The sequence below is a fragment of the Ovis aries genome, chromosome 15 (assembly GCF_016772045.2).
Source record: "Ovis aries strain OAR_USU_Benz2616 breed Rambouillet chromosome 15, ARS-UI_Ramb_v3.0, whole genome shotgun sequence".
Classification (NCBI taxonomy): domain Eukaryota; kingdom Metazoa; phylum Chordata; class Mammalia; order Artiodactyla; family Bovidae; genus Ovis; species Ovis aries.
Window position 1 is genome coordinate 69,699,125 of NC_056068.1, and position 24,702 is coordinate 69,723,826.

General features: G+C 37.8%; 1 protein-coding gene across 4 annotated transcripts in view; it reads right to left on the bottom strand.

The window, feature by feature from the left end:
* The window catches only part of LRRC4C (leucine rich repeat containing 4C), a 1,433,039-nt gene that overhangs the window by 369,668 nt on the left and 1,038,669 nt on the right, over positions 1-24,702 (bottom strand). The gene's annotated exons all lie outside the window — the stretch shown is intronic.

Below are 24,702 nucleotides of genomic sequence, written 5' to 3' on the forward strand. Positions count from 1 at the left end.
TTTTCTATAGAGGGGTATCATTTATTCATACACAGTAATAAAGATATTAACAAATGGGGATTATGTCATAGCACTTGCTGTGATCTAGAAATCCAGTTGTGTTCTTTTCACCTTCTTTATAGCTAAAAATAATAGATACTGTACAATTCAGCCGACAGATCTGCTGATGATACACTAGGCAAAAGGGAATCTGTCCCTCTCATGCACAGCTTCAATCTCTCAGCCAGTTTTTTTTTTAATTGTTCTTTAATTGTTTCTCTAATCCTAACCCTAATTTTATTATTGGAATTTTATTACTGGAACAGCAAATAGATAAAACAGGCTTTCTCAGATTTCATGTCTGAACAAGGTGACTTTTTTTTATTTTTTTACTTGCTATTCAAGTTACTCAACCCACAATTTCTTAACATTTATCGAATTGACCTACCCAGAAACAGGTGATTCTCAAAGAAAGTCAGAAAGGTTCCATCTGATAACATCTGAAACTGAAAGATCTGATAGTAGCAACTGCTGTTTTCATTAGCTTGGTATTGATTCCTTCTTCTCCTGAAAATGGCACTTCTATTTGCATGGTAGAAGCTCTCCTCCACTTTTACTTTAGGTCATTCTCTTGGGTTTGATGTCACAGCAGGCTCTAGGAATTAGTCCCTCATCCACTTGACATCAATCACAGGACTCTGTTCTTACAATTGCAGTGACTAGGTCTGTGATGAGCACATGACTCACTTTGGGCCGCTGATTGTCAGATCTTGGGCCACTGACTGCCACTTCTTGGGTTGGGTTGCCAAGTTGTTATAACTATATAGTTGTTCACAGCCATTTTACAGTTTCCTGTGGGGAGAGGTTGCTCAATTTTAAAGCCAATTCAGAGAGGAACTGGACTTTGAAGGTAGAGGCAGTGGTAAAGAATCCACCTGCCAATGCAGGAGTTGCAAGAGAGGTAAGTTTGATCCCTGGGTCAGGAAGATCTCTTGGAGTAGGAAGTGGCAACCTACTCTGTTATTCTTGTCTGGAAAATTCCATAGGCAGAGGAGCCTGGAGGGCTGCAGTCCATGGGGCCAAAAAGAGTCACACATGACTAAGTACAGAGAGGAATTGGTTCAAACGATGAGTAAAGCAAAGTATTTATATCTGGTAACCTAGTTTGACTGGTGGGAACTAAGAATGCCTGAAGTTATATCTCCAGATGATTCTGCGCTGGGTTTCAACACTTTGCAACCCAAAGTCTTTAGTGACTTAGAGAACAGATCCATTTGAGGATTTATTTTTATGGAATGTTCAAATGTTTAAAGAGGGCATCATTTGGAATTGAATGAGAACTAAATTTGGAGTCAGAAAACCTTAATTCAAAATGATATCCTTTGGATTATCTGCCTTAATGAACTCATCTGTGAGAATGCTATAGAATCTATGCTCATCTATATTACAGGGATCTTGTGAAGACCAAATGAGACAACGAATGTAAATTTCTCCAAAAATTGAAAGTATCATGTAAAAGTGATAGTAGATCAATTTCCCTTAAAAAATAAAGCAGTCCACTGTGTCTCATGAATTAGAGGAATTGCCTAATAGTGTTTCACTGGAAGAGTCATTACAAAAGGACAAAGTACTTCATTATGAAGTTACTGACTGAATGAATTTGACTCTTTCCTTGAGTTCTTAGGAAAGCTTTGTAGCACTGGTGAGGAAAGCTAGGAAAATACCTAGTCTCAGATCCAAGGAAGAATGTCATTTATTCATTCATTCAGAAAACATTTTAAGCACCCTGTACCTAGTTAGGTAACAAAATGACCCCAGAGATTTAGACAGCAAAAACATCCCAGATGCAACTGGGGAGATAGACTAATATGTTAATAATTGAAATGTGATAAGCTAAGTACCGTGACAGAGATAAGAATCAAATACTAGAGAAGCAGAGATGGAATCCATATCAATGCTTAAAGGTACTGGGGAAAGTTTCAGTAAGAACTTGACCTTTAAGCTCTGCCTCGAGGGATAAAATATAGTGCTCCGGGGAGACAGAGTTGAAGGATATTCTGCAAATTTTAGATCTAAAGGTGACTGTGGAGATGAAATAAGCTTTGAGCAACAGATGCGATACTGAATTTCTATTGAAAACTTTTGTATTTTGATATCAGTTCTGCTGATAATTCACAGGGGTGACCTTGTAAAGTTGCCTTCTTTTCTCCAGTCTTATGTCTCAATTTAGAAAGGAGGGGGATGGGTGACCGTTAGTGTATGTTCCAGTCAAAGAACCCATACTTCATGTTTGAAATTCCATTTTAATACATGCAAAATTTTAAAATCTAAAAAAAGTAAGTTACTTGCCCAACGAATGGATATGAGTGTTGAAGAATGAAATAGCAGTATAAAATTGTTATACTTGTTCAAGCTGTTGCACTTGAAATAAACATTATATTTAATTTCTTCACAGGTGTACTTGGATTGGAAGCCTGAGATTCAGAAGAAGGGCTGGTTCAGCCAAGAGAGCAATCAGGCAGCTGCCTGTAGTCCTTACTTTTACAAAAAGGGAAAGAACAGTAATGATCGACTGTACCAGGAGATTACATCTTGGTATCTGGGCACCTTAGGATTTTTCCCAGTAACTAGGAAAGATCACACAACTGTGACAAAAACAGAACAAAATAAACAAGATATTACCTTGAATCTGTCCCTAAAACTCTGTGTAATGAAGCTGAGGTTACTATTAGGAATACAAGTCTCAAGTAAATTAGTGTTCCTGGTAAGAAGTATTGTACTTCTGAATAGGTGATTTCCTATACCAATTTGGCTTTGTGTTGCAAAATGATAACATAGATGAGACTCATATTTTAGTTCTTCATATGCTACCTGGGGAAATGTTCTCAAACTAGGCATCAGCACTTCCACAGTCTAGTTTCCAAGATACATACAAAAGTCACCAAATATTCATCTCCTTCAATGGTCAGTTGGCAATTCTCCATAAAACACTCCTAAGAGAGAGATAAGACTTTACACAGCAGATCTTTATCACTCATTGTCAACTCACTAAATATCAATTGAAGTGTTAACGTTTCATTCTTAATGAATGCCTTTGAGATGTACCTTACTACAGTAGCAACAAATAGCAGAAGAATAAAAATTGGATTCTAGCACACCTTTCCAGTGCCACATTTTGAGAGACAGTATATTCTATGCATAATTAACCACCCTTCAGCATTAAATGGTACATTGATATCATTCATTAAAAAATATATACAAATCTGAAATTTATGATACAAAATTTAGATTACAGTTGTGGGTTCAGTCACTTCAGTTGTATCCAACTCTTTGTGACTCCATGAACCATACCAGGCTCCTCTGTCTAGAGGAATCTCCAGACAAGAATACTGGAGTGGGTTGCCATGCTCTTCTCCAAGGGATCTTCCTGATCCAGGGATCAAACTCATGTTTCCTGCAGCTCCTGCACTGCAGGTGAATTCTTTACTGCTGAGCCACCAGGGAAGCATAAAAGGAGTTAGTCTCCTAATAAATTTTTTTCAGCCATTTTCTATTCATTACAACAAATTCTGCTTAAAACCCTACTGTAGGAAAATCATTTAGGAAGGCTTCACAGGGGATAAAAAGATGAATAATATTAGCTAACACTTATTGAGTGTCCCAGGCATTGCTGAAATACTTTAAATTATCTAATCTTCCCATCAATATTATTAGGTAGATAATATCATTAACCTATTTTTTCAGGTGAGAAAACTGAATATCAAAGGGGTTGGTTACACAAATTTCTCAAGGTCTACAAGTAGTAAGCGACAGAGTCTGGAATGAACCCAGACAAGCAATACTGGCACCTATTCTCCTCAACTCTGCCTTAACACTTTTAATTAATATTATAATGATTTTAGAATTATAGTATTTAGAATTATATATAATGATTTAGCATTATAGTATTCAGGATTATTACCTAATTATTGCTCAATAAGCACTTTTTGATTAATAAGTGTGTGGAATATAACAATATAGGTAGTTTTATCTAATATCAATTATATAGATATTATAACAAATCCAGTCAAAAATAGAAAAGAATGACTCTGTACTATCTCTCATTTGCCTAGTTTTTGATTTGTGTGTTTTATTTGCTTCTAGATGAATTTATTTATCTAGATTAAACTGACAAGTTCAGAGGATGATTGCTAATATCCAGCTAACTTTCTGTAACATGAATCTCTCAGCAAATCAGAGTCTTATCTTTTTCTCTATATTTTTGTCAAGGCATAAACAAAAGAATGTTACACATGGCTCAAGAAATAACCATTAGGTACGAAAATTCCGATGCAGGAAAACTGTGTTATTTGGAAAGTATGGAACTTTATATTATTCTCTCCTCAGAGCAAAGCTATCTGCCTGTAAGTGAAGGCTTCTGCATGATTTCAACCATACTACACATAGAGAATGTGGTTCCATTTTGCTGGTTTTGCAGTATGAGCTTTCCTACCAAAGATCCCTACCAGTGGCAAATGTATTCTGGACACTCCTGCGAAGCTGCAACCATCACAGTTCCACAAGACCCCATTTCACCTGTTCGTGGTGCTTCCAGAGAAATCCAAAGAGACAAGACACATTTTCCTTAAAGATCCACAAGCTTTTGGACTTAATCTTCATCTTCACCTTTGAAGCATTCTGCTGTAATTATTAGGGCATACTGGTGGCTCAGATCATAAAGAATCTGCCTGCAACTCAGGATATCCAGGTTCAATCCTTGGTTTGGGAAGATTCCCTGGAGAAGAGAGTAGAGACCCACTCCAGCATTCTTGCCTGGAGAATCCCATGGATAGAGGAGCCTGGTGGGCTACAGTTCCATGGGTCGCAAAGAGTGACTAACTTTGGTGAGAGTCTTTTGGTTTATTTGTTTGCCTTTGTTTGTCACTCAGCTAAAGAAACAAAACAACAAAAAAACAACCAACAAAAAACCAAACAAATGAAAAGCCCTTTGGATTCCTAAGTGGAGGCAGGTCCCTTTTAAAGCAGAAATAGAGTGATCCTTTCTTTTAAAACTCCCATTTGCTATGGAGTCAAAAAAAAATTCAACATGATTTTTTAGTGATTACTTATTCCAAGCTCTTTATTTTAAAGATAGGGAACAGTGAGGCCCCAAAAGTTAAAGAAATTGTCTGTGAAGTTCACTTGCTTAGTTAATAGAAAAAGCATGTTTGTTTTTTAATTTTTTTAAATTTATTTTTTATTGAAGTAGTATTCTTGCCTGCTAAATCCCATGGACAGAGGAATCCAGTGGGCTGTGGTCCATGAGGTTGCAAAAAGAGTTAGATAGAACTTGGTGCCTAAACAACAATAGTTGAATTACAGTGTTGTGTTAATTACTGCTGTACAGCAAAGTGACTCGGCAATAAATCTTGACAACTAATTTCCTAGTCAGTTGCTTATGACTTCCAATTATATCTCCGCTTCCATAAACACAAATTCCTCCCTAGATATGGATGGGGAGACATACCTTTAGCTAGTAAAACTTTGATGCTTTTGCCATTCTTATAATGATACCCCAAGTGAAAAGGAGACTTTACTGTCTTGAAATTACACATCTGAGCAAAATAAATACAGTCAGTAAGCCTGGGAAGAGAAAGCAATCGGAGCTCAATGAAAGCTAATTATCTGGAGAAATATATTTTCACCTAAGGGGCAAGCTCTCGGAACTTACCCTGGGAGATATGAGCAGTATGAAAGTCAAGTTTGATCTTCACTTTGGCAGATACCTTGGGTCTCTAATAAACTTTGGTTAATTATCCTTTAGAGCATAGTCTTCTTTATTGGACATTATTTTTTTTAAGTGCTTCACTAATTATACTTGCCATTGGAAATAAAATAACTTCCACAATATATTGTTATTATAGCTATCTTTGATTACTATATATAGGGCAAAGGTCATGAAGGAAACCCGTTCATAAAACAGACCATTCCCTTTCCCAGCTCTTCTTGTCTATAGCTATATTTTCTCAGTTAATTAATATATATGATCTTCATGCTCCATAGACACAACAGGCAAGTTATTGATGTAAATGAACTTCCCATCCATAGCTTTTGAGTACATATATTAAACAATTTCTGGAGGAGGAAATGGCAACCTACTCTAGCATTCTTGTCTGGAAGATCCCATGGATAGAGGAGCCTGGTGGGCTATAGTCCATGGGGTCGCAAAGAGTCAGACATTACTTAGTGAGAGAACACACACAGCATTAAACAATTTGGTTATTAATTAAGATTAAATAAATAAAATATTTTTCTGTTTCTTCAAGGAGAGGAAAAAGAAGTACATATAACATATCTATCTATATATATACTAACATAATAGCTATAAAGAAACATTATTTAATATATTATGATTGATATTGATATAAATATTAGCTATCAATACTGAGGATACAAAGGTCCAGAGAACTTAAATGACTCGCCCATACTTATTCTTCAAAACTGAGATAAGAGAATAGGTTTTTTGATGCATATGTCAATATCAGTATACTGATATTAGTGCTATAATCCTTTAGCTAAAAGCAGTTACAAAGCCTGTTAGGAAAAATCACACATCATGAAATGAAAAAGTTTATAGTTATAAGGCCTTAAATCTTACTTCAATATACTTAAAGGGTTGAAACTATACAAAGTATGTTCTCCAACCACAATTAAATTATAAATCAACAACAGAAAGAAATTTAGGAAACTCTAAAATATGTAGGAAATAAAAATTACACTTCCAAAGATTCACGGAGTCAAAAAAAAAAAAAAGAAAATTAGAAAATACCTTGAAAAAAGTGAAAATGAATACACAATATACGAAAATAATGGAATGCAAGAAAAATAGTGCTCAGAAAGAAACTCAATATAAATGCCTATCTTTAAAAACCCCTCAAATTCATAGCCTAATTTAATAGCTAAAGAAAGTAGGATAAGAAACTAAACTCAACGTGAGCAGAAGTAAGAAAATAGTAAAATTGAAGAAGAAATGAAAGATAAGAAACCAATTTTAAAAAAATCAATGAATACAATGGCTTATTCTTTGAAAAGACGAACAATATTGACAAGTATCTACTTAGACAACCAAGAAAAAAGAGAAGACTCAAATTACTAAATCTGGAATGAAAGAAGAAAATCATGACCTATCTTAAAGAAACAATAAAGATTCTGTAGGAACACCATGAATAACTTGTATGCAAGTGAAATAAACTACTACTTAGGTGAAACGGACAAACTCCTAAAAGATACCATCTAACAGACTGTTTCAAAATAAACCGAAAGTCTGAACCGAACCTAACAAGTAAAGAGACTGAGTTAATAATTTTAAAACTTCCGTGATGGAATGTCCAACCCCGTATGGCTGGTGAACTCTACCAGACCTTGAAAAAAAATAGTTCCTACTCAACTAATATCAAAGTCTTCCAAAAATATAAAGAGAGGTCATCTTTTCCATCCCATGTTTATGCTTTACTATTATTCTGATAACAAAACCTGGAAAAGATATTCCAAAGGAAGAGAACTATAGGTCAACACCCTTCATAAAAAAAGATGATGAAACATTTTAACAAAATACTGACAAACGGCATCTGGAAACAGCAAGTTTTACATCTAAAAATTATATGAGCTGTCCAGAATAGGAAAATCTATAGAGAAAGAAAACACATTAGTGGTTACCTAGGATGGGGGTTTGGTGGAGAGTAACTGCTACTTGGTATGACAGTTCTTTTGAAGGTAATAAAAATGTTCAAAATGTAGTTACAGGTTATGGGTACACAGTTCTGTGAATATACTAAAATCACTAAATTGTACACTTTAAAAAAGTTAACTTTGGGGCATGTGAATTATATCTCAATAAAAATGCTAAAAATATTACAGCCACAAACAACAAAGTGTTTTCAGTCGTGTCTGACTCCGTGAGACCCTATGGACTGTAGACTGACAGGCTCCTCTGTCCAAGGAATTCTTCAGGCACAAATCTAGAGTGGGTTGCTTTGCCCTTGTCCAGGGAATTTTCCCCGTTCAGGGATTGAACTTGAGTCTCTTTATGTCTCCTGTGTTAGCAGGTGGGTTCTTTACCACTAGCACCAGATGGGAAGCCCTGAGTCCTCAGATAAGAACCAAAACATCAGAGAAGACCCTAAACAACAAGGACCACTAGTAACATGGTTATTTTTTGACGAACAGTGCTAGAAAAGGGGATCTTTTTAATTTATGGAGCTTCTAGCTGTAACATTTTATTCTCTTATGACTTCCCCTAGAACTTTACCAATATTATTATGAAACAGTCACTTGGTAGCATTCTCTTTGCTTAGGTGAGTGAGTGGTTTTCACCAACAGCTATAAGGTAGTTACAATGCTCATGTGTAATTCATCACTGTTAAAATACTATTCTAAATACCACTTAGTGATATCTCTATAACCGTGTTATTATCGCTCACTTGTGCTCTACTGCCCTTTCTAATGTGAGAGAGCTACGGATTGAGTTACAGGTAGAAAATGTAGGATTTTTTTTTTCTTTTAGCCCTTCCACTTTCATATTTAGAATAAGAATACCCATTACCTTGGAAGTGTTAGGAAGAGATTATCTGTTTCATCCTATGGAACAAAGAGCAATTTATCTGAAAGGTAACAATGCAAGAAAGAACTTGTACATCGTCTTCTCCGTTCTCTTCTTTGAGCTTGCCTGCCCTGACAATACATGCAGCTTCTTTTGATCTTGATTTATTAATAATATGGTACACATATCTAGATCAAGACTTGTTTGTCCTTTATGTGAATATCTGAATACTCATCCATCTCTAATTCTGCTACAGGGGCTCAACGTAGTGAAGCAAATACTCTTTTACCTTTCCTGGTACATATCTAATTAGTAGCCTCATCTTTCAGTGAGCTGGTCTAAGGACTATGTTGAGGATCAGATTGCAATAGAGAGAATTTGTAAAACTTATATTTTTATTCTCTATCTTTATCAGTACTGAAGCTGATATTTGATTCCTTTCTCAATTCTCAAATGGTTCAAAAATTGAAAGGGTAAAGTGAGATGTTATTCACTCTCCTCTTAAACAAGAATAGCATGTGAGAAATGGCACAAAGCCTTGGGTGTATTATACACAGGAAGATCATCTATCATATATATTACCACCCAAATAGAGAGCAACTGGTTTTAATCATTGCCCTCCATTGCAGGGGCTTCCCAGTGGCTCAGTGGTATAAAGAACCAATGGCTCAGGAGACACAGGTTCGAGCCCTGGGTTGGGAAGATCCCCTGGAGGAGGGCATGGCAACCCACTCCAGTATTCTTGCCTGGAGAATCCCCATGGTCTGAGGAGCCTCATGGGCTAACGTCCATAGGGTTGCAAAGAGTCAGATGCGACTGAGGTGACCGAACACACACACATGTACCTCCGGCAAGAAAAGTAATGTACTTCCAAAACAACACCAGGCAACATGTTTAGCCTTAAAATATAACAGACCTGGCCCATATGGGAAATAGAATGTGCTTGAAGTCCACGTACTACCATAGAATCATGCAGTCGTTTGAACAGCACAGTTACTGCCTTTGTACAAAACAAGAAATTCACTAGTTTCAGATGGAAACAGGCTGAAGTGCTGCTTCTATGTCCATCCTCACTCCTAACTGTGTCCCTGCTTTCCAAGGCGAGGCATCCATCTGTCCAGAATTATTTAACTAGATTTCTGCCTGGAGGCAGGAAGCTGGGCAACATGGCCAGACTTACATAATGTTCCCAAAGCGTACTTCCACCCTATTTATTTCAGTGATAGATTTGAGATTCTCTGAGAGGAAGGGAAGGTAAAAATGGAGAGAGACTGGGTTCCTATTTCCCAAGTACTTAATATTCCATGCGTGAATTGTTCAACCGTCCCTATTCTCTTTTCCCTGAATCCTAAATTCATTTTACACTCCCAAGACAGAGAGAAAAGGTCCATTCCATCACCTTTCCCCAGGCACATTCTCTTTTTGCAGACACTATTGCCTCCAGAATTCATCAAAACCTTGTATGAAGCTCTCCTTTAAATGTCCCTTTGAAACTCTCTGTATTGGTGACATTGGTACTCTTACCTCAGACCTGTAATTGAAATAAATAGTGCAGAACTATATTCTGGGCATATTTTTTTCTCTGTACTGGCCAACTCATTTTATCTGCAAATTTTAAACTGCGTGGAGATGAATATTAATGGCCATATTAGTATGTTAAGGTGGCATTGAGATTGATGCATGCTAAACGCTCTGACTAGGAGGTGTGGGATTGCCTATCTCTGAAAATTCCACATGCTCAGTACCTAACTAGACACTCTGGAGACCTATATCTTTTGCTTTTATTCTGCAGGCATATGATTTTCTCTCATCTGAGAGGCTACCCGGGGAAAAGTGTCTATCCAACTACAGAAGAAACCAATGCCCACCACCTACATTAATCAGCCCAGACTTTCCCTTTAAAAACAAATAAATCATCAACTAAAGATTACCAGAGATTTTAGACCAAAATAAATAAATAAACAAACAATGCTAAAGAGAACTCTCCAGATGAACAAACAATAACCTGGAAGAAAATTTAATTTAAAAGAGTATTATCTGTGTGTGTGTGCATGCTCAGTTGCTTCAGTCGTGTCTGACTCTTTGTGATCCCATGGACTGTAGCCCCATCAGGGAGATTTTCCTGGCAAAAATACTGGAGTGGGTTGCCATGGTCTTCTCCAGAGGATCTTCCTGACCCAGGGACCGAACCTGAATCTTCTGTAGTGCAGGTGGATTTTTTCCCACTGAGTCACTGTGGAAACCCAACTATCTATATCTATATTGCAGCAATTAAAAGTAATGATGCTCTTGTTAAAAAAAATAATAATAAGAGATCCAGTGAGTACAAAGTATGATCATCAATACAATTTGGATGTAATCCTAAACTTGATTACCTGCATGGAGAACTGAGAGATGAAAATCAAGGAAACATTTCAGAATACAGAGTCAGAATGAAAAAAGTGATAGAAAATATGGGAGTAGTTAATTTAGAAGAAATACAGATTTAGGGGCTCCAAAGGACATCTAAATGGAGTTTCACAATAAGAAAACTAAAGACCACAGAGAGAAATAATAATATGCAGAAGAAAATGTCCTGAAGTGAAAGAAAATCACTAGCTTATTTTCTGTATCTGTGAATTTGTCTCTGTTTTGTTTATACATTTCAGTTTTTAGATCCCACATACAGTTGATAACATACAGTATTTATCTTTCTCATTCTGACTTATTTTACTAAGCATAGTACTCTTTAGGTCCATTCACATTGCAAATGGCAGAATTTCATTATCGTCTATGGTTGAGTAATATTTCATTGTGTGTGTGTGTGTGTGTGTGTGTGTGTGTGTGTGTGTTAGTTGTTCAGTTGTGTCCCACTCTTTGCGACCCCATGGGCTGAAGCCTGACAGGCTCCTCTGTCCACAGGATTCTCCAGACACCAATACTGGAGTGGGTAGCCATTCTCTCCTCCTGAGGATCTTCCCAACCCAGGAATTGAACCCAGGTCTCCTGCATATAGAGATAGATAGATCTCCTTTATCCTGTCATCTGTTGATGGATCCTTGGGTTGCTTCCATTCCTGCGCTATTATAAATAGTGCTGCTAAGAACTTGGGGTGCATGTATATTTTCAAATTAGTGTTTTTGTTTTCTTCAGATATCTACCCAGCAGTAGAATTGCTACATCATACAGTAATTCTAGTTTTAGTTTTTTGAGGAAACTCCATGCTGCTTTCCACAGTAGCTGCACCAATAAACGTTCCCACCAACTGTATATAAAGATTCTCTTTTCTCCACGTTCTTGTCAACAGTTGTTCAAAAAGACATTTTTTAAGAGTTTGTGGTTCAGAATTTTTAGGTGTCATGTATCTTTCTGAAGAAAAAGACTTTATACTGCAGATAAACTTAAAAAAGGAATTTTTAAAAAGCACAATGAAATCTCATTTTAGTAGAGATGTAGCAGAAGCTGGTAAAATTACAAAAGAGAATTAGAGGCTGCAGAAAGTTCTCCTCAAAAAGAAAGTGTGCCCCTTGAATAAATATATAAAGGGATGAAACTGCTCTAGCATCTGATGAAGACACATGTTTCTATTAAGAATACAATTCATGCACTCAGTTGAGTGTTTCCTACTATGTGTAGGATCTCCTTCAGGGGAAGAAGGCACTTGCATTGTGTACCTCTGCTTCCCAAGCACCTGAATATTTAGCCATCATGAATGTCCCTTAGGCATTTCTCATGTTACCTCTGTGTGTGTTAGTTGCTCAGTCCTGTTTGACTCTTTGTGACCCCATTAACCTTGGCTTGCCAGGCTCTTCTGTCCACGGGATTCTCCAGGAAGGAATACATGTCACCTTATCCACCTAATTCTCTTATGATCATTGCCATAGGGAGATAACCACCACTAGCCTGGAAAAATAGGAATGACTATTAAATTCTGTTCTTTTACAGTTTGCAACCAGAGAACCACCAAATGTTCTTACCCCTGTCTTGTCCATAGATTGGAGTTTTCTATCTCCATTCTTCTATCATGGGCACTAATTATTAACAAAGAACCTTTCCAAGAAGATCTTAACTTGTCTCCCTTCCTCATGGGTCTTTTTCTTCGATTAAATCCATCATTTATATGAAAAGATTTGACATTGTCAATGTCAATAATGGAAAAAAATATTCTATATATTATTGCAGAAATCATTATTTTTTCATATGGTATCCATCCTCCAAGCAAGAAAACCCTCTTCAGTATTCTTGCCTGGAAAGTTCCATGGCAACTTCCAGGAAATAGAATTTAAAGGCCAGAGGATGTCCTTCCATTCTATTTCTTGGCTGGTGGGCTACAGTCCATGGGGCTGCAAAGGGGAGGATATGACTGAGCAACTGGGCACATTTCTCCTTTTCCTTTACACAGGTTTTACCTCACCGTGTGGCTGAGTAGAACAAAAGCTACCTTCCTCTTTTTCCTTTGCAGTTAGATGTAGCCATGTTTTGGCTTAAAGAATGTAAACAGAAGTGGCTGTGCAACTTCCTGAAAATAGTATTTAAAGGCTATGGGATGTCCTTCTGCTCATTTCTTTCTGAGAGGCTGGAAAGGATATCATCTCACTGGAATGGGATACAAGATAAAAATCTTTATGACATGTTGAAAATGGTAAAATTGGCTCCTGGATGATGCTACAATCCTCATCTCTAGTCATGGAATGGGTATGTTTTTATGTACAGAAGAAATAAACCACTTTCATAGTTAAACCTCATCATTCTGAGATTCCTGCCACTCATGTAAATATTGAATTGAAAAAAAAAAATGGTTACAGGACAGTAAGGAGATCAAACCAGTCAATTTTACAGGAAATCAACCCTGAATACTCATTGGAAGGACTGATGCTGAAGCTGAAGTGCCAGTATTTTGGTCACATGATGCAAACAGCTAACTCATTGGAAAAATCCCTGATGCTGGGAAAGACTGAGGGCATCAGAGGATGAGAGGGCTTGATGGCATCACCAATGCAATGGACATTAACTTAGGCAAACTTTGGGAGATGGTGAGGGACATGGAGGCCTGGTGTGATGTAGTCCATGGAGTCGCAAACAGTCAGACATGCCTGGGCAACTGATCAACAATAACAATCATTCAATCTCAAAAAATTCCCAACTCTACAGAGGTGGTTGACCACATCCTCCTCTAAAGTGGAATTTCGTTGCTGACCCAGCCTCACCCTTCATGTTGGCACTTACCTGTCTCCCACTACGATATTAGACTTCTTCAGTGACCATCAGGCCTGTGTCTAAAACCTGCCTTCTCACATTGGATCCTACTACATTCCTCCATATACTATATAGTATTTCCACTGTAACCGTTTCTTGTTTTCCATTCTGTCATCCATAAAGTTTTCCTTTCCCTTCTTCCTCTCTGCTTACTTCCTCTTCAAGCCTTTGGTTTACCCATCATGCTTTTCTGATCTAAATTTTTTTTTTTCTGTGCACATCAATTTCAACAATCTACCAAAAGATTAAGAAATATGGAATTCCTAATCATTTTGAAAACTCAGAAAAACCCCATGGGATGTATGAAAACTTACTGAACCATTATTATCTTTTAAAATATTCACTTTTAGTGGTCTGCAAAAAATACAAAAATGAGAGGTGAATTTACTCCTGAAATTTTTGTTTGTACATCTTACTATTAATATAATATCTGTTCCTAAGCATGGTTATAGTTTATCAGTGCATTCTTTAGATATTTAAAAGAAAGGAGATAAAAACAGCACAGGTAACAGTACACACACAGACACTCAGGCATACAAAATATATAGTCTACATATTAATATTCTCTAGATCTGGAAAAAGCAGCCACTGGATATTTTTGTGACATCTTCCCCTCCATATATGTATACACAGTTGCTGACTTCTATTTTAGTGTTCTCTTATGCAGTGTTTTAGTACTTCTTGTTACTACTGAGTCCAAATTCAAAATTTGATGAATACTTTCCAATTACATCCAATTTAGGTGCCGTCTGCAGTTTATTTTAAAGATCTATCACTTTTGTTGGCACTCATTTGCAGCATCGTTGTGCTCTTTCTCATCTGCTAGAGTGGTGATTGTCAGCATTCTGGAATCTGTCAGGAGGCTTAAGGGTGCCCATCTCAATCAAGGGGAAAAAATGACAAAAGGAAGCATTATGCCTCATTAAATGATATTACAGACACTGCGGTGCTCTAATCTGTAATTGAAAATAATTTCAGAATCACACAAAGAATGGTCTCCTGTGTATTTTCTAACACCTTCAAATTCAGACCAGTTTTAAGACATTTAATGATTATATTATACAGTCAAACCATCCAAGCCGGAAAAGCTGTTTTCTCTCCATTCTGAGTTGATAGTTTAGAGACAAAGCAGAACCTTCGAGAGAGAAGGGGGAAAAAAAGCCCTACTTGGGAGTCAGAATTTGAGAAGGATTTTCCTGCCATAGACTGATGTCCATTTAATTCACAAAGCCTTTACCACCAGCAGTCCTTGTTGTTGGTACTACAGAGTGAGAACGAGCAGGTGTGTAGACTACTCCTTCACCTCCTGAGTTGTTTGTTCCAGGTGAAAGTTGAATCACATCCATAACACAGCAAGAAGCTTGCATTTGCCTGCAAAGGCTGTGGAGGATTGGAGACAAAGAGCTTTCACTGTCTCTGGCTGACAGTCAAGTTCCTCTCAGCAACAATGCACTTTTGCAGGAGGGAAAAGCTAATGAACGAAAGCAGTAAGACAATTACAGCAGAGATTTCAACAGTTGGGATATCTGGGGTGGTTTGCTCTTCCTCAGATATTCCAGTCCTAGAAGTGGTTTGCGGCTTCAATGGGACCAACTACAGTCACGTAAACTGAATTGCATTCAGTCTTATATTATTTGAGCCCCAATACTGTATATCAAACACTGTGCTACACATTAGGAATAGATGTTTCTCTATTACAAAAGCTAACATCTGCAGGGAAGGAGAAGGTAGGTCAAGGTAGGGGCAAAGAAATGCCTGGGCTTGAAATTAAAATCAGGTCAAGGTACAAGCAGGAATTAAAATAAATAGTAATGATACTGGAAAATATGTTACGTCCACTGGTAATACAAAGGCAGAAGTGGAGAGGAAGGGACTTCAGTGAAAATTCTTTAGTATCCAGAGAAAGAAACTCATCAGCTGAGATGGCATTCTGTATGCTTTTGATGGGCTTTTTTGCGTCATTATGTGTTGTGCATCAACCAAAGCATTAAGAAAAGTGTGCATTTTTCTGTCCATGATCACATCACATTTTAAATATATCTGCAATACCCCAAGGTAAGGAACAATTAGTTCACAGGATTCTCATCACATTTGAAGGAGATAATAAAATAAAATCTTTAGACCTTTTCAACCACAGACTATGCACTAGGATAGATGATGCATGAGAGCAGAGACTGCCATTTTCACCTGTTGTGTTCTTAGGGCCTAAAACACTACAGGGCATATATTATAGGCTGGAGGGTGAATGAATGAATGAATAGAGAAAGCCTTGCTGCAGACACAATTGTCAAAAGGTACTGAAGCAACCAAGTACATATCCTTAAAATACGAAAAGAATAGTAAGATAACTTTATTTCCAATTCCATTTTACTGGCAGCAAACTCAAAAGCTATTTCTAAGTAAACATACCTATGGGAAACAGTTTTTTAAAATAGTATTATAAACTATTCTTTCTATAAAATTCCTGAAAGAAAACATAGACAGTACACTTTGATATTAGTTTTAGCAATATTTTGGGGGAGGTCTGTCTCAAGAATGGAATACAAAAGCAAAAGTAAAAAAAAAAAAAAATAGAACTCTGTCAAACTAAAAAGAAGAAAGGAAACCATCAACAGAACGAAAAGGAAGCCTACTGAATGGAAGAACATATTTCTAAATGATAAATCAGATAAGGGGTTAATAAACAAAACATGCAAAGAACTCATACAACTCAACATCAAAAAAACTCAGTCTGATGAGCTTACTGAGACCGCTCAGGGTTAGCCAACTTGTTCAAGGACACACTGCTTATGGTAAAATGGGAAGGAAAACTCAAAACTTCTGAACCACAGGCCTTGGGTGGGCGATTATGGGAAGCATAGGGCTTCCCCAGCGGCTCAGGGGTAAAGAATCTGCCTGCAGTGCAGGAGAAGCAGAAGACTCCAGCTTAATCCCTGGGTCGGGAAGATCCCCTGGAAGAGGAGATAGCCTTGGTGGCCCAGAGGTTAAAGCATTTGCCTCCAATGCGGGAAACTCGGATTCGATCCCTGGGTCTGGAAGATCCCCTGGAGAAGGAAATGGCAACCCACTCCAGTATTATTGCCTGGCAACCCTTAAACCACGGACGGAGGAGCTTGGTAGGCTACAGTCCAGGGGGTCGCAAAGAGTCGGACACGACTGAGTGAGTTCACTTCACTTCCAGTATTCTCACCTGGAAAAAATCCCGTGGAATCAGAAGCCTGGCAGGCTACTGCCCCTGGGCTTGCAAAGAGTCGGACATGACTGAGTAAGCACGAGAAAGCTACCGGAAGCACAGACTTTAAATCAGACCAATATGGAAATGAATGCTGCCTCCCATAATCAAGTAAGATAAAGTCAGATATAGTCCTTTGCCTGATTGCCTTGTTTTCCATCTCAGCTCCTTTATTTGCTAGCTGTGTGATCTCAGGCAAGATATGTAATTTCTTAGAAGTTTAGTTTCTTCACCAGTAAAATAGATATAAGTAAAGAAACTACTTTAAAAAGTTGCTGTGAAGATGAAATGAGTTAATCATAGTAAGTGCTTAGTATAACATCTGGCATAAAGTAATTGCTCAACAAATACTTTTAGAGGTAACTTAGTTTCTTTTTACCAAACTTAAAACTTTTTAAATGTGATAACTCAATGAAATTACCCTTAATTTAAACCCTTATCTCAGTGCCTAGAGCACATAAGTCTTTATCCTCTCTGTTCTCTCCCATTATAATAATCTTCCTAATAATTTTTGTGTGTAGTTTTGCATAAACCTTTTATTAGGTGGGAGTAATTCATTTAAAGTAAATAATATGTGGAAATCCTAAATTAGAAAGATATATATATCTGATTCACTTTGCTGTACACCTGAAAATAATACAACATTATAAATCAACTATACTCCAACACGATTTTTGTAAAAAAAGATGTTAAAGTAAAAGTAGAAGATGAAAACTGAACCTAGGATTTTTAATAAATGTAGATATGAACTTAAATGGGGAAGGAAATGGCAACCCACTCCAGTATTCTTGCCTGGAAAATTCCACGGACAGAGGAGCATTGCAGGCTATAGCACATGGGGTTGCAAAGAGTCAGACGTGAATGAGTGACTAACGCACACCCACACACCCACACACACACACACACACACACACACACACACACATGAACTTAGAAAGAAAGGAGGGAAAGAATGAAGAAAGGGAAGAAGACCAGATAGTCTACTAGTTCAAATGGTTCCTTTTATTCCACATTTCTATGATATCTCTGAGTATACTCTACCCATGTGAATGGCAAAGTAATTTTCTTGAGAAGGGAGTCTGATATATTTTCAGGATGGTCATTATAAAGAGAAGTTTTCTCAACATTGTACCTTTTTGGTAATACTAGCCTATGAATTCCAGCTATTAAATCTCATTCATAGCAATCAAAGGTTAAACTAAAAATCCTTTCTATCAGTAGCTTAAGGATTTAATATCTTGTCCAGAACGAATTGTGCTGTATACCCATGCAAAGGAGAAGGGCGTGGAGCAGAGAACACTTTCTGTGCTTTATATCTTAATTATCTTGAAGACAACTAGAGGCACAGATTTACTTCTAAACTTCAAGAAAGAGCCCATGTTCCCAGTGACTCGATGTTATCTAAATTAAAGGCAGGTTTCAGATTCTACATTCTTCCCTTTAAAGAGAATATTTATTGTTGTTGTTCAGTTACTCAGTTGTGTATAACTCTTCATGGCCCCATGGACTGCAGCATGCCAGGCTTTCCTGTCCTTCATCATCTCCCGGAGCTTGCCCAAGTTATGTCTATTGCTTAGTGATACCATCCAGCCATCTCATCCTCTGACACCCTCTTATCTTTCTGCTCTCAGTCTTTCCCAGCATCAGAGTCTTTCCAATGAGTTGGCTGTTCACATTAGGTGACCAAAATATTGGAGCTTCACCTTTAGCATCAGTCCTTCCAATGTGTATTCAGGGTTGATTTACCTTAAGATTGACTGGTTTGATCTCCTTTCTGTCCAAGGGACTCTCAAGAGTCTTCTCCAGCAACACAGTTTGAAGGTATCAATTCTTTGGCACTCTGCCTTCTTTATAGTCCAGATCTCACAACCGTACATGACCACTGGAAAGACCATAGCCTTAATGATAAGGACCTTTTTCAGCAAAGTGATGTCTTTGCTTTTCAACACGCTGTCTAGGTTTGTCATAGCTTTCTTGCCAAGAAGCAATGGCCTTCTGATTTCATGGCTGCAGTCACCAACCGCAGCGATTCTAGAGCCTAAGAAGAGGGAATCTGTCACTGCTTCCAATTTGACGCCCTCTATTTGCACTGAGCTGATGGGACTGAATGACATGATCTTAGTATTTTTTAATATTTAGTTTTAAGGCAGCTTGTTCACTCTCCTCCTTCACCCTCATCAAGACTTTCTTTAGTTCCTCTTTGCTTTCTGCCATTAGAGTGTTATCATCTGCATATCTGAGGTTGTTGATGTTTCTCCTGCCAATCTTGATTTCAGCTTGTAACTCATCCTGCCCAGCATTTCTTATGGTGTGCTCAGTGTATAAGTTAAATAACCTAAGTGACAACAAACAGTTTTGCCGCACTCCTTTCTCAATCCTGAACCAGTCAGTTGTTCCATACAAGGTTCTAACTGTTGCTTCTTGGCCCACATGCAGGTTTCTCCGGAGGCAGGAAAGATGGTCTGGTATTCCCATTTCTTTAAGAGTTTTCCACAGTTTGTTATGATCCACAAAGTGATAGTTTTTAGCATAGTCAATGAAACAGAGGTAGATGTTTTTCTGGAATTCTGTTTCCCAGAAAAACAGGAAGGTTTGATAAAGATTAAATTCAACAGAAATTGCTGAATATTAATTATGGGTCAAGCATTCTGCTTGGCAAACTTATGGGGATAAGAAGACAGATAATAGGATTTCTGATCTTAAAGAGCTCATGAAGAGGGCAAATGGAGATATGAGTACACACGAAACAAACATGTATTGTCTACTCATGGACTTCTTTGCTCATTTAGTACACTTTATTCTATTAATCATTAAGATAGAGAATTAAAAAGAACAAAGCAAAAAGGAGAATTACTGATGCATGCAACTACAAAGTAAAACTGTAGAGCTGACCTCAGTTAGAATTGACCCAGTGGCACTAAAAGGCAAGTTTCTCTCTCCTAAACATGATTATTCTTATTGCCAGAAGCTCCTTCTCCAAAAGTTCACCCACCCACACTCTTGTGATCAAAAAAAGGCCTGGAGAGCCTTTGAGTCTCACGTCACCCTTTTCCTATTTCCTTTGTGGGAAAAAAGAAGTGTTTCATACAGTGGTCATCAAACAAAGCCTAAGATTTACTCTTACTGTGCTCTTGTGTCAATCACTGAACAAACAGTTATGGTTAAAGGGGTGGGTTATGGTTAAAGGATTGGTCAGACCAATCCTCAGAGCCTAGGTTTAGGTAAAATGTCCCAAACTATTTGGCTGACAATGGGGAAACAGGTATATCACTCACAAGAAACAACCACACTGATGACTAGAGAAAGGGGTGTGTGTGTGTATGTGTGTGTGTGTGTGAGTGGAAATGACAGGATGTTGTGATGACATATAGATCCTATGAAGACAACTGACAAATACTCATTATAGACCCTAAATTCAATTTAATGGGCAGCAAAAAGAGAATGTGGTTTTCTTCATGGGGAGCAAGATAAAATTTCAAGAAGTTGATTTTTCAGTGGTATTATCAAGGGCGAGTAGGATTTCATAGTATTATTTTCAATTCAGGTCTGGGAATGAGTCCAAGTAAAAGAAAATGTTTGTAGAATTCTGGTCACTTTTTTTAAAGACTAGCCTTACAAAATTTGCAACATATGCACTAGAAAAGCCTAGACCTTCAAAAATTTTATAAACAAAAGTGTTACTTGACAAAATGCATTAGAACCACTGCCTTCTATATCTTCTTTTGGAGACTCACATTCAAAGCATTCCAAACAATTTGTATTTTGTGTTTTATTTCTTAATTTCTCTCTTCTCTCCCCAAATAAATTTTGTTCATTTCCATTTAAACCACAATGCTTTCAAGTCATGGGCCTGGATGTGTCATGTTTAATTTACCAAATGAATATATGATCATTTACATTTTCATAAACTGTGCTTTTGTTTGATGAGGCATGAATGTTTGTCTTGATTCATACGAGCTTTAATTTTCTTTCAAGGAAAAGATGCATCCACATTGCCATTACTGAGGAGAGAGAGCTGTGCGTTTTTCAGAGAGGGATTGCCAAGTTCCTGCAACCTCTGGACTCTGCCTTAGAATAGGTGGTGGACTCTGTTATAACTTTACTGAAGCTGGACTGGGGGCACTTGTGTGAGAGGCGCAAAGCTCAAGTACATAGAACACCCTTTTTCTCTCCTTTGTTTTAAAATCTCTTCCTTGTTCCCATTTGTTTCGCTTCTATGACTGATTTCTTCCTTTTAATCACTGTTATTATTCTGAACTACACTGAGCAGCCTTAACTGCTTACGCAGGGTGTGTGTGCTGGCATGAAGATGACTTCAGATGCATCTTGGTTTCATTAATCTTAGTACAATATTATTAACAAAGGAAGCTTGCAGCAGAGTTCTGGGAAGCTCAGAGCACCACAGAGCATGGTAAAACTTATGAGGAGAAGGGAGGGAGCGGGAAGTTTGAGCTTTTAGGACACTGGAAACTTAGGAAGAGTAGCCTGGAGACTCACTGCTGTGTTTCCCAGCTGAGGTTGTAGTATTAATAGGACTCCATTTGCTTAAAGAATTAAGAGGATTGGGTGTTTGCAAATATGTCCTTAAATATAAATGAGTAGATTATTAAGAGAAAATACGTATAAATGGACAGTGGTATGATCAGAAATTGGATATTTTCACACTTCCTGTGTGTGCACGCTCTTAGTCTTGCAGGACCCCAATTGTGCCAAAATAGGCAGAGTCAACACAAAACCAGACTAAGGAATACAATAGAGAAGTATATCCCTCCCAGGTTATCACAGCTGAAATCACTGCATGTTTTTATTTTGTTTTTTGTTGTTTTTGTTTGAGTACATGATGGAGTGCCTTGGGAAAGAAAGAAATTCCCTAGAGGCTAGCTATAATAAGGATGTGTAAATTGGGTAGTAAGCAAGTATTTGCAGCAACAACTGCAGCATGGACAATTGTTCTAGAAGCATCTGCAGATCTTCATAGCCTAGAGCTCAGGTTTAAAGATCATTGCAATTGAGATACAGATTTACTCCCAAACTTTGAGCTACCTTGTATGCTAAATTCACAGTATTTGTTTTCAAAAATTGGAAATTATGTTAGTCAGAGTTCCCAGAAGAACTGTAATGATATAACATTCAATATCACAGTTATCCAAGTCAATGCCCCAACCAGTAACGCTGAAGAAACTGGCGTTGAACAGTTTTATGAAGACCTACAAGATCTTTTAGAACTAACACCCAAAAAAGATGTCCTTTTCATTATAGGGGACTGGAATGCAAAAGTAGGAAGTCAAGAAACACCTGGAGTAACAGGCAAATTTGGCCTTGGAATATAGAATGAAGCAGGGCAAAGACTAATAGAGTTTTGCTAAGAAAATGCATTGGTCATAGCAAACACCTTCTTCCAACAACACAAGAGAAGACACTACACATGGACATCACCAGATGGTCAACACCGAAATCAGATTGATTATATTCTCTGCAGCCAAAGATGGAAAAGCTCTATACAGTCAACAAAACCAAGACCAGGAGCTGACTATGGCTCAGATCATGAACTCCTTATTGCCAAATTCAGACTGAAATTGAAGAAAGTAGGGAAAACTGCTAGACCATTCAGGTATGACCTAAATCAAATCCCTTATGATTATACAGTGGAAGTGAGAAATAGATTTAACGGTCTAGATCTGATAGATAGAGTGCCTGATGAACTATGAAGTGAGGTTCGTGACATTGTACAAGAGACAGGGATCAAGACCATCCCCATGGAAAAGAAATGCAAAAAAGCAAAATAGCTGTCTGGGGAGGCCTTACAAATAGCTGTGAAAAGAAGAGAGGCGAAAAGCAAAGGAGAAAAGGAAAGATATAAGCATCTGAATGCAGAGTTCCAAAGAATAGAAAGAAGAGATAAGAAAGCCTTCTTCAGTGATCAATGCAAAGAAATAGAGGAAAACAACAGAATGGGAAAGACCAGAGATCTCTTCAAGAAACTTAGAGATACCAAGGGAACATTTCATGCGAAGATGGGCTCGATAAAGGACAGAAATGGTATGGACCTAACAGAAGCAGAAGATAGTAAGAAGAGATGGCAAGAATACATGGAAGAACTGTACAAAAAGATCTTCACAACCCAGATAATCATGATGATGTGATCACTAATCTAGAGCCAGACATCTTGGAATGTGAAGTCAAGTGGGCCTTAGAAACCATCACTATGAACAAAGCTAGTGGAGGTGATGGAATTCCAGTTGAGCTGTTTCAAATCCTGAAAGATGATGCTGTGAAAGTGCTGCACTCAATATGCCAGCAAGTTTGGAAAACTCAGCAGTGGCCACAGGACTGGAAAAGGTCAGTTTTCATTCCAAATCCCAAAGAAAGACAATGCCAAAGAATGCTCAAACTACCCCACAGTTGCACTCATCTCACATGCTAGTAAAGTGATGCTTAAAATTCTCCAAGCCAGACTTCAGCAATACATGAACTGTGAATTCCCTGATGATCAAGCTGGTTTTAGAAAAGGGAGAGGAACCAGAGATCAAATTGCCAACATCTGCTGGATCATGGAAAAAGCAAGAGAGTCCCAGAAAAACATCTATTTCTGCTTTACTGGCTATGCCAAAGCCTTTGACTGTGTGGATCACAAAAAACTGTGCAAAATTCTGAAAGAGATGGGAATACCAGACCACCTAACCTGCCTCTTGAGAAATCTGTATGCAGGTCAGGAAGCAACAGTTAGAACTGGACATGGAACAACAGACTGGTTCCAAATAGGAAAAGGAGTACATCAAGGCTGTATATTGTCACCCTGCTTATTTAAGTTATATGTAGAGTACATCATGAGAAATGCTGGGTTGGAAGAAACACAAGCTGGAATCAAGATTGCCAGGAAAAATATCAATCACCTCAGATATGCAGATGACACCACCCTTATGGCAGAAAGTGAAGAGGAGCTAAAAAGCCTCTTGATGAAGGTGAAAGAGGAGAGTGAAAAAGTTGGCTGAAAGCTCAACATTCAGAAAACGAAGATCATGGCATCCGGCCCCATCACTTCATTTGAAATAGATGGGGAAACAGTGTCAGACTTTATTTTGGGGGGCTTTGATATGCCGATGACATCACCCTTACAGCAGTACTTTGGTTTTGATTCTGAAAACAAAGGGAAACGGGTAGTTAACACACTGATAATATTCCTGTTAAGAAGAGAACAGGCAGGTTATACTCAAGCTGGATCAATCATCCCTCTCATTAGTTTCTTGCCAAGAGGATGTAAATACTGAATGAAAGGATAACCAACCTGTTCCGAGTTAAGTAGACTGATCTTGTTTCTTAACATCTATCTCCTCCCAAACTCAATAGAGCCATCTTTGAGCAGGGAGTATGCATGAGATTCTTCCTTATCACTTAAAAGTGTATCACTTTGATGACTAAGAGCTCTGGAATCTGAACTAAAAGGGACCTTCACTGGCATCCAGTTCAACCCTCTTCTTTTGTAAATGAATCTCACAAAGTTAACTAAACAAACTGGAGAAAAATGAGAGTAATATGTGAGCAGAGAGTGGGTTGTGTTTTATTTGGATAAATCAGACTGCTGTGGCTATAGAGCCTGAACCATACTGAATTATTGCTGAAATTTAGAAGGATAGAAATGAAAAAATCATCAACACCCCCCCCCTTTTTTTTTTTTTTT